Source organism: Populus trichocarpa, chromosome 15 (assembly GCF_000002775.5).
Source record: "Populus trichocarpa isolate Nisqually-1 chromosome 15, P.trichocarpa_v4.1, whole genome shotgun sequence".
NCBI classification, from domain to species: Eukaryota; Viridiplantae; Streptophyta; class Magnoliopsida; order Malpighiales; family Salicaceae; genus Populus; species Populus trichocarpa.
Window position 1 is genome coordinate 2,794,351 of NC_037299.2, and position 12,130 is coordinate 2,806,480.

Genomic DNA, 12,130 nt, shown 5'->3' on the forward strand with positions numbered 1-12,130 from the left:
AGAGCCCGGCGCATGCAAAAAAAAAATTAAAAAAATCATTAATATTATGTCCTAAAAAAAAAAAAAAAAACCCTTAAATTATAAGGCTGAAACTAAGTTTTTCCTCTAAAAAAATTATTCTAGTCATGCCTCCTATAAAGTTTTGCCCCTGAAAGTCATACATCCACTTCGGTGTCTCTCAAAACGAGTGCCTATCAATCTTTACCCTATATAATCATTGATTGACCATTGACCAATTCCTTGCGTTGTAGTATTTGTTTTTTTAGGTTTAGTTTAGAATACATGCAAGTGTTGTAGTTTTTTGTTTTCACACACATCCAAACTGGATTCTCCATATCCATTCCTTAGCTACTCGTTTCCTGCGTCTATATATATTGCCCGCCTCCGAAGGCAAACACCATTGCATACACACAGAGGAAATTAAGAGCATTATTTATCAAGAAGTTGAAAGTACGAGGAAGAGAAAGAGTGGAAAATGAAGCTATTGTGGTTCTTCTTACGCTTCTTCTGCCTAGCACTTCTGTTTAGTACATCTTCTCAGCGCATGATGTACGTAGTAAACTTGTATTGATTCCTCTATTATAGATGGCAATTTTAACTTCAAACTATATGCTTATTTAGAAAGAAAAACTGTTTGTTACTAGCTATTAGCTAATGAAAGTTTATGTTACTGTGCTGTCAGTGTCAACAGGAGGTCTGCTCTTGCTCCAGATCCACGAGAAGGCCGCGATGTAGATCAACCAAGACCTGGACCTCCAGCACCAGGTGGGAGACCATCTACACGTCCTTGAACACGATCAGCTTTAATTTATTGCTGGGATATTGAAGCTCTTGTATGGATAAAAACAGCAGATCATGTCAAATTCATCTAATTGTACTTCCCCCCCTTTCTATGTTATGACATGGTTTTTTTTTCTTTTTTTATCTTCTTAATTCCTTAATTATTTTTATCTTCTCAATTCAGAGTATAGTGGAAATTTCAAGGATTATTTATCTGCTATCTTAGTGGTTTGGTTCTGCGCAATTCTCAATATTGTGCTCCTAGGTTTCTTATGCATTGGCTCTGCATCTGTAGCCTAGTTGCTATTCAGTTTTTTGTATAGTTTTCTCCTTTTTTCTGGGTTTCTAGCCCTTTTCTTTTCCTGTTCTATCTGTGTATCTCTTTGGCCTTGGTGGCTTGCTTTTCTCACCTACGATGCTTATAAACTTATTTGATCTATCCAGAAAAATAAGGTTACCAGGAATAAAAATGAACATGTGATTAGGAAAATTAGGAAATTGGAATGAAAATAAAGATAGAACACTAAGGCCGATTGCTAAAAGAAAACTAAGTATTGTGGTGGTGGTAATTTTTGTCTATAGTGTTAGTTGTGGGCTGGTGATTATAGCAGCTGGCTAGTATAATATGATAGGTCATGAGATGAAGTGAGAGTTTATCAGGAGAACCAAAAGGCCGACTGCTAAAGGAATCACAAAATCATATTTATTTCCTTAAATTCGCGTATTCCACTGCAGTATAAGACAGTTAATTAGCCTAAAAAACCAAAGAGTTTTTGAAAACTTATTTGAATGTGGAGAGTGAGATGTGTCCAAGGAAGCAGTAATGGTACAAGAGAATAGTGCAGGAGAGGAGCTAATAAAGGAAGAAGAAGATCCGCTAACCCTAAACTTCATGGCTATTTATATAGTTGCAAGATCTACGCCTAGATGGGGAGCATTCCTTCTCAAATGTGTCGTCGCTCATCTACCCAGATTCTGTTCGTGTAGGCATCGTCATTCTGGGTTTTTTTTTTCTGGAATGCCAAATCATAGAACATGTGTTCGGGGTAGATCACAAACAACATTTCAACTCATCTTCTCCACTCCACCATGCATCTAGCTAGAGTCTGGAGAGATAATTACTTCTCTCATGGTTAGGGACAATGGGGTATCAAGATTGGAACTCATGAAAAATGCAACAACGTGTTGGCGTGCATGAAAGTCTCGTAGACGGGGAAACCATCTTCGATTCTTCGGCAATTTCCTTTAAACAGAATGCCGCAATTATTCTACAATAACCATGCGGATGAGCTGGAAGAACCAAAGCACATTGTTTGGATTTCGACCAAATTAGTGGAACCAGGCGGTAATTTTCCAAACCCTAATGCTCGGTTTTCTTGCAATACCGTAAAAACTTTTTGCCTATTTATATACATAACCAAGCAGTCATGCACGAAAGAGTTCAAAAGGTTTGTTTATCTGGACAAATCAGTTAGGCTACTATTTTTATTGTTTTTCCTTTTTTAATCTTTATCTCTTTTCCGTACCTCTATTTCTTCAATCATTGTGTTGGTCTGACCTGCCAAGATAATAAATAGTTATCAATTCCGTATCTGATAATCAACTTCTTCATAATCTCTATTTCTTATATAGAGTTTAATTTATATATTATTGTTGACATATATTTTGTATATTCATATGTAGAATATTTAATATATTTTATATTTATCAGAAAAATTCTTTTTTAAAAGTATTGTTTGTCAAATCAAATATTTCTACACAAAATTCATCTTTTTATATATAGTTATATATTTCACGGTGAAAGCATCCGACAAAGTCATAATTATTTTTTAATTTGTTTTCTATCGAATTATTATGGTCTCATGATTAGGTTGCGGGTTTTGCAGATTAGCCAGGTTGACACGGGTCTTTTTATCTTTATTTTAAATTGAATATTTTTTAAAAAATATTTCATCCTTTAACATTGAGTTGATTGAGAATTAAATTTTATATTTTCTTTTGATTTGCTTTCTTTATATGGAGTTATCTTAGTCTTCTGACTTGGGTTGACTTGAATTATTTTTTTTATTTAATTTTCTTTCAATATAATTATTCAACATTGAGTTGATTGGAAAATGAGCTTCGTATTTTTTTATTTGTTTTCTATGAGGTTATTACAGTCTAATGACCCGAGTCACGAGTCAAATCGATTGACTTGGGTTTTTTTGTTCCTTTTTAGTTGAATTATTTTTAATTTCATCATTTAATATTGGATTGATTGAGAATTAGACTTCATAATTTATTTAAGTTTACGCTCTATGAGGTTATTCTGGTCTTATGAAGCGTTTCATGACTTTGTTTGGTTGACTTGGTGGTTTTTCATGTTGTTTCGTCATTGAATTGTTTTTTGAAATTTCATCCTTTATGTTGGATTGATTGAGAATTGAGTTTTATAAATTATTTCGATTTGCTTTCTATGAGGTTATATCACTCTCATGACCCAGGTTTGGTAGATTAACCCAAGTTGATTTGTCTTATTTTCTTAGTAGAATTTTGTTTGTAATTTCATTCTTCAACATTGAATTGATTGAAAATTAAGTTTAATAATATATTTTTTTTATTTTCTTTCTATATGGTTATTAAGGTCTAATGACCTGGGTAGTGACTTTGATAAGTTAACCTGAGTTGATCAAATTCAATATAATATGTTGTCATTTCAATATATATATTTTTTTAAAATGTCGCCTTGCTTTTTTTTTTAGTAAAACTATATTTTTATCGGTTGTTTGGGTTGTTTTTGGACCCTTTAAGTTGACCATGTCATATCAGGTCAATCCATACTTAGTTAAAAAAACATTTATGCTAAAAAAACATTATCAACACTTGGATGTTTTTTTACATTAAAAAAGTTTTTGATCCGACCCGCAACGTAGCATAGATAATAATCTAGTTTAATTACTATATGCGATATGAATAGAAGTTATTGAATTTTGATATAATTTTATTAATTTTAGATTTTAATTATTGTATGTGATATAAATAGAAATTTAAGATATAAACATGAGAAAAAATAATGAATCATTTTGTTTAAAGAAGTTTTCTTTTTTTTACTAATTAGAAGTGATAGTAAAAGTAATATAAATCTTTTTATCTAAAAAAAGTAAAACAAATGTAAGAAAATCACAAAGATCTCATACAAAGACCTAATTTAATAATTTGGAAAACAGAACACCGAATACTTGGAATTAATACCCGAAATATTTTCTAAAATGGTGAAACAATATAAGATTAGAAAAACGGAGGACTAAACGACGGAATTCGGGGTTCAAAATGGCAACCAGGGGTTCAAAATTCAGGGTTTAAAAATATATATTTGGAATTAATTAAATCAAGGATTTTCTTAAAGGAAATTATTTCCCGAAAAACTTTGGATGCTGTAATGCTGATTCTTACAAAGTTTACCAAAGCCTACATATCTCTCGATCCCATTTCCCACTCCTAAACTGTCAAAGAACAATTTCAATCCAATAGCTTAAACTGTTAGGTGAGGTCTCAGGATATGATTTATATTATTCTCTAACACACCCCCTCAAGTGAAAGCCTTTTGGGTTTGAAACTTGCACAGACCTATTTTACCTTGTGCTTAATTTTTATCAAATAAATAAGGATGGTGAGATTCGAACTCGTGACCGCTTGGTTATCAAGGCTCTGATACCATGTCAAAAAATCATCCCAACCTAATAACTTAAGCTGTTAGGTGAGGTCTCAGGATATGATTTATATTATTCTCTAACACAAACAACTTCTAGCAAACTAGTTTGATTTCCCAAGCAACATTATCGGATAAAGATTTTTTTTTCAAATATATGTAGGTGTTGTTTATTGGTATTTTTACCATTAATTTTTTTTCAATTGTAAACTAAATAGTTTATAAACATGTTTAATAAAATAAATTAAAAATTATATATGCCAATAAAAAATAATAAATTTATTGATTCAGTCCAAAGATTAAGTCAGAAATATGAAATAAATATGTTATTTCTTAAAAAAAAGGTTGAATATTTATTTCAATTTAAAATTAAGTTTTTAAAGTTTAAATTGATTGAATATATGAAAATAAATTTTATTTTATCAAATCAAGCCAACGACAAAATTTATTTTTAATATCGCGAGAGCGCTATATAAAGTCAACCATAACAAAATATCAAACTCAATTTCTAGTCAATTTAATGTGAAAACATTAAACTAGTAATAAAAAAATCAAGTGATAAAGAAATTATTTAAAAAAAAAACAATGTGTGTGTAACTATTATAACCCACATAATGATTTGTATCTTTTTTTATGTTGCATTTTCATTGTTTATTTAATATTTTTATTTTTAATTTTGTATTATCTTATATGTTCATGATTCCAAACATTATTTTATAATTTACAATACATCAATTTTGTGAAACCAAAGTATAATTATTAAATAGGAAAAAATCAATATTATGTACCCAGAGGAAAAAAAATGTTCTATTCTTGCCCCCTGCAAAGTTTTGCAAGCTCTTCCCCTGAAAGTCATACGTCCACCTCGGTGTCTCTCAAAACGAGTGCCCATCAATCTTTACCCTCTATAATCATTGATTGACCATTGACCAATTCCTTGCGTTGTAGTATTTTTATTTTAGGTTTAGTTTAGAATACATGCAAGTGTTGTAGTTTTTTGTTTTCACACACATCCAAACTGGATTCTCCATATCCATTCCTTAACTACTCGTTTCCTGCGTCTATATATATTGCCCGCCTCCGAAGGCAAACACCATTGCATATACACACAGAAGAAATTAAGAGCATTATTTATCAAGAAATTGAAAGGACGAGGAAGAGAAAGAGTGGAAAATGAAGCTATTGTGGTTCTTCTTACGCTTCTTCTGCCTAGCGCTTCTGTTTAGTACATCTTCTCAACGCATGATGTACGTAGTAAACTTGTATTGATTCCTCTATTATAGATGGCAATTTTAACTTCAAACTATATGCTTATTTAGAAAGAAAAACTGTTTGTTACTAGCTATTAGCTAATGAAAGTTTATGTTACTGTGCTGTCAGTGTCAACAGGAGGTCTGCTCTTGCTCCAGATCCACGAGAAGGCCGCGATGTAGATCAACCAAGACCTGGACCTCCAGCACCAGGTGGGAGTTCATCTACACGTCCTTGAACATGATCAGCTTTAATTAATTTTAAATAATATAATTTAGATATGGAAGCTCTTGTATGGAAACATGAGCAGTTCATTTCAAATTCATCTAATTGTACTTTTTCCCATTTGTTTTGGTGTGACATGATATGTATTATCCAAAGGTATGATCATGCTAATTAATTTTCTCTTCTTCTTTGCCGATTAGGCCTGAACGACTATCAACATTTTTTGTTATATGAAAAAAAAAATTACAGATTTTTCATATATATACATAAAAAGTAAAAGTTTCAATTGGAGACAGAATTAGATTTCACTCTTATATAGAGTAGTAAAGTAAGAAAAAAAAGCAAAACAAAAATTTCAAATCGGTAAAAAGAGTGCTCAAGGGTTTGGTAAATTTATGAGGTTTTTTACTTAAAAAGAAAAAATTAACTTATTTAGCATGAGGTTTTTTAGATGCAAGTCTCATCAGTAATTTTTTTTTTTTGAGATGTGGTAAATTTATGAATTATTAGCCATATTTGTACAAATACCTTACTTTTTTTATTATTAATGTGGATGTCTGGGCAGCTTGAGCGCACCTCAACTAATCTCACAGTCCTGAAGTTAACGACCATTTAAGCCTCCAGTAACTTTAAGTTTTATGAGACTCAAACTGGTGACCTCTAGAGAATAAATCTAAAACTTGATCAGTGAGTTATCCCTCAGGGTTATAAATTCATTACTTTACACCTTGACATGTGTGCTATATGTCCTTTTTAGATTTGTGTTCCCAACCAAGCTATATAAATGTTTATTTTAATTTTTTTAAAATATTAAAAATATATAAAGAACAAGCTAAACTCAATATCTTAGTAGTTACACTTTAAAAAGAATAGATTCAAATATGAGTAAAATAATAATTTATTTTCTTTCTCTTTTTTGTATCTATTTATTTTTTTAAGATAAACTTAAGAAGTAATTAATTGGATATAACTAGTTATTTTCTGGATGCTATAAAATTTTCTAAAGCTAAAAAATCTTTTGGGAATAATTCCTTATAAAAAAATCCCTAGTTTAATTAACTCCCGATATTTGAATAAGGTTAGAGTTATACTGTTATTTTGTTTTTAGATAACGCACATTTACTGGTTAATGCTATCCAATAATATTATCAATAAACTGAAAAAAAAAAATTGTGGCAAGTGAGATTCTACAATTGAGAAAAGTAGAGCAAGTAGCTAGATATAGAAAGTTACAGAATATTATAAAAAAAAAAAATTAAACATTAGATTAAAAAGAAATTATATTTAAGATTTAAATATAGGAATGGAAGAATTACTTGTCTCAATAAGGATCCAATCCACTTATATATATATATATATATATATATATATATATCAAGGTTGTCAATTCCGTTTTGTTTTATCCGGAATGGCCGAAACATTCTATACCAATTCAAAAAATAAAACAAAACGGAACAATTTTCATCTCATTTTAAATCTTGGTCCGTTCCGGATTTTTCGGCTAAATTTCGGCCGGAACGTTCCGGTTCCATTCCACATGTTCCGTTCTGTTCTTGAAAAGCCATTGAATCAAACTAAATCTTGTTCAATTTAATTAATTAAACCACCCAAGTATAAAAAGCTCTTTTTCATTACTATTTTCAATAACAATGATATTAATAATAATATTGAAAATTATTATTACTATTTTCATTAACAATGATATTAATTTTTTAAAATTAAATTTATCACTAATATATATGATTTATATTCATGTTGTTTTTTTCATGTTTATACTTTGTAGGAATTTGAGCAAAACAAGGGATGCTTTAGATTCTATTAGCCTTGATAACATTGACCTAACTTTATATTTAAAATATTTGTGTTAAAACATTTTATTTTCATAATATTTTGATATTTTGTTTAAGTGGAATTACTTTAAGTTAAAGATCTATTTAATCTTGACTATTTAGAAATATTTTAAATTTTGAAATTATATTTGTTAGGCATTGTGTTTGTATTGCATAATTTATAATTAATTTATCTTGAATTTGAATTATGTTTGTTGAATATATATATATGAACAGTACAACCCCAAAATACTCCGAAACTAAAACATTCCATTCCAATTGAAAAAACAAAACACTTATCGAAACAGAATTGACAACCTTGATATATATATATATATATATATATATATATATATATATATATATATATATATATATATATATTAGGAAATGTTTTTTTTTTTTTAAAGAAAAAAAGAGACGAGGCGGTCTCTGTTTCTAGTCCCCTTTGGCTAGCTCCGCGCGCCACTGGACCTTTGAATGTGTCTACGAGTTCATAGTCAATTTTTAGCTTAGCCAAGCATCATCCCCGATCATTAGCTACCGTAATATAGCTAGGGTTTCATTTTTACTCCAATATCACGGCTAATTTTGTACTTAATATATTGTTACATTGGATTTTTCACATGGTTTAAAAATATTATTAATTGATATGTTACATTTTTTTATTTATACTATTCTAAATTATCCCATTTTTTATTATAGGAATCTTACAAAATAAATTTTAATTAGGAGTATTATAGAAAAACATATGATTTAATATTTTGATCAGATAATTATTTTAAAACACATAAAAACAGAAATATAGACAATTTTTTGGGATGAATTCCATTTGATACTTTCATAATTATTTTTATTTTTTTTATTATCTTTAATGTTTTGATCCTTGATTTTTCTATATAAATAAACTTGGCGAATATCTAAATTTACAAATTGGTAAGCTTCAGGTTCCCTGATCATACATGTATTCTGGTTTGTAGAACATGAAGAAGAAGCAAGCTCGATTCCCCTGATGATTTAGAGAGAGAATGGATATTAATTAAAATATAATTTAAAGAATTATTAAATATATAAAAAAGCATGACTTTTTTTCTTCAAGAATTATTGAAGAAACATGCTTACGGGCCTGCAAGAGTAGCCACCACGTGGGATTTTTATTTTTAAATTTAAATAGGATGAGCAACATGTCATCCACCCTGTTATATTTTAAAAAATTAAAATTCTAGACAACTTATCATTTGAAATTCTTCATATTCTAGCTATTATAGTGGTCAAAAAATAAGATATATGTTTAGTTATCCAATAACTCATTTTGAACCTATTTTTTACCCCAAAACACCTATAAAATAACTCTGACACTTTTACAAACTCATAAATGGTTTTAAAAGATTAAAAAAACCATCCAAAATTCAAAATCAACCCGAAATAAAAAATCTTTCTGAGCTTAGATTTATGGCTTTAGGTCATTTCAAGGTTAAAAAAAATATAAGTGGAACTCCCCTAACCAAATGGAACCCTTTGATATCAAGATCTACCATTTTGGTAGTAAAAATCAATGATAACATCTATTTTCTCTCTCGATGCTGGATTGCATGTACCTCTCTCTCTCCTCTCTCAAATTAGGGACTAAAAAATAAAATTTTTTACTAAATTAAAATTGAAAAAATATTGAGGGGCCAAATAAATATAAGTTGTAAAGTTAGAGGACTAAAGTAAATATTTTGTGTGAACTTTGAAACCATCACCCATCTACGGCGCCTTTTTCTATTTTGATCCCATGTCTTTCATTTTTTTTCAACTTGTAATCCATATAATTAGACAAGAGGGATCATATTTGGAAAAATCATGAAACTCAATTCTCAATCAATTAAATGTTGTAGGATAAAATTGAAAAAAAGAATTAAGTTATACAAAAGGATTTAAAACAAAAAATAGCAATTAAGAGAATGATGATCAAAATTGAAATACAAAATAAATTTTATCTTTAATTGAAGCTTGAAATTGAAAAGAAAAATCAATTTAACAAAATAACCCAAAAAAACAATCAAAATAATGAGGATTAAAATTGAAATAACAAATATAAACAAAATTTTGAAATTGAAAAGAAAATCAATTAAAAAAATTAAAAGAATGTGGACCAAATGTTAAAAATAATATATGATAAATTTGGATTGAAAGATGAAATCGAAAAAAATAAAACTTCTACAAAGTGGGTCATACCGTAATTTTTAGGGGAGGAGAAATAAAATAAAAAGAAAAAATAAAGATCTACCAGCGATAACTCGACCCACCAACGCCAACACGTGTTGCACCAACATGAAGAGGACATGATGATGCTTTTAATGACACAATTAAAGAGCATTTTTGGACATCAAGAGGCACCATAAATGCCATCCAAAGTGAGCGAGCAACTCCCATGTGTTGGCGAGTACGCCACACACACCTATGCCTTTTTTTATATTATAATTAGTAAAATATTAAATTGTCCCTAAGATGATCTAATAATAACAAAAAAACCATTATTTTCTTTTAAGAGTATTTTGGTTATTTCATTGTGCATTATATATATATATATATATATATATATATATATATATATATATGTGTGTGTGTGTGTGTGTGCGCGCGCGCGCGCGCGCGCGTGTGTTACCAAATAGCCCCTTAGTTGATCTAATAATAATAAAAATGTCATTATAAAAAATATAAAAAAGTCCTTTGACGCCAATTTTAATTTTTTTTCTTTCAAGGATATTTTAGTCGTTCTGTTGCGCTTTTAAAATTAAAAAAAAATGTATTTTTTCTAATTAATTTGATAATGACTAATGGGTTTTGAAAAAAAACTTCAAAACCCCTAATATCATATGTTAAGTTTTTTTTCATGAGAATGGAAAAACCATGAAAACACTATTCATTCCTATTTTAGCTTTTGTTAAGTGTTTTTCATTCCTATTTTAGCTTTTGTTAATATTTAGGTAGAAATTTGGCAAAAAGTACTTTTAGTTTTTCGTCAACTTTTTCTTATTCTTTGTAAATGTGAAGACAATATAATTATTATGCCTTAAAGTAATTATAATTAAGAGAAAAAAAACTAATATTTGTAGTGAAGTTAATTTTGCACAAAACACAAATTATTATTTATTGAAATAGTGTAATGAAGAGTTTGTTTTTCCTTTATAAAAACTTTAAACTGGTAATTGAAGCCAATTTGGTTTTTTTCTCATGATTCATTGATCATTATCAAATTAATAAGGGAGAAGCGTCGCACGTGTGCAATGTTGTGGCGATCATCCTCCCGCATCGGTATTATCGAGAATAATATAGGTGGAAAGCATAAGAAATTCTTGTTCTTTATCGATAAAAGAGGGGCAATGAGAGTCGCCACCTAATATTTTATCACTAGAAACCCTAATTGATCTTAGAGTCTGGATAAAAGAACTGATTGTTTAAAGGAAATGTATTAGCATCCTTAGTACGTCTTACCTAAGATAAACTGCATTATATATTTGTTTGATATAAACTAAGATAATAATGTGTTTTTAACCATTTGTTTATCTAGGATTCAAGAAAAGTCTTCCTTAATAAAAATAAAAAAAAAAGATATTTATCTTATCAGGTTAAAACCTAATCATTCTAATGTAAAAACATAAAAAACTAAATGAACTGTCTTGTTTATTTAATGTTGGGAATACGTCTTATGTATAAGTTTATAATCTTGTATATTAAAAAAAAATGTTTTTTTGTGTTTTTGAAATGTAGACCAAGTTCTAACAAATAACCATAAACTAGTTATGATATTCTTTGACCGATTCCTATATTTTCTTTTCTTAAAAAAAAAGAAGATAAAAATACAATTTTTTTTATATATAAGTAAAATAAAATATTCATGAAAATTTTAGAATTTAGCTATATGCAAGACAAAAAGAAATATGCTTGAAATAAATTTGCTTGGCAAAAAAACTCATTTTTCTTTTCATAAAACTACCAAAATAAGCCTAAGGGGTGTTTGTCAAACATACCCTTAAACAAAAAAAAAAAATTCTTTAATAAAAACATGGCAAACCAAACAACGTCTTAAACTCTTGAACTGATTTTTACTCGACTGGATTGACCTAAAATTCTTGGTTTGACCATAAAATAAACAAAAAATTCTGGTTCGACCTGAAAACCACCCAAAAAACAAAACCAAAGTTAAAAAACAAATTAAACACCAAAAAAACTCTTGATTTTTTTAAAATGGATTTCGGTTCAAAATTGAAACCCTAAAATTATAAACCATCAAAACTTATTTTTGATGCAAATAAACCCTAGATTATTTAGTAATCAAGCATAAAGAAGGGTTATGTGCAAAGAAATGAAC

The 12,130-nt window shown here is 28.8% G+C and overlaps 2 long non-coding RNA genes across 2 annotated transcripts; both read left to right on the forward strand.

The window, feature by feature from the left end:
- Window positions 1–410: 410 nt before the first annotated feature.
- Window positions 411–1,150, forward strand: LOC112324257 (uncharacterized). The gene is made up of 2 exons (XR_002978000.2): window positions 411–549; window positions 683–1,150. It is a non-coding gene; the product is annotated as an uncharacterized LOC112324257 (long non-coding RNA).
- A 4,329-nt stretch (window positions 1,151–5,479) lies between these two features.
- LOC112324268 (uncharacterized) lies at window positions 5,480–6,099 on the forward strand. The gene is made up of 2 exons (XR_002978013.2): window positions 5,480–5,715; window positions 5,849–6,099. It is a non-coding gene; the product is annotated as an uncharacterized LOC112324268 (long non-coding RNA).
- The last annotated feature ends 6,031 nt before the right edge of the window (window positions 6,100–12,130 follow it).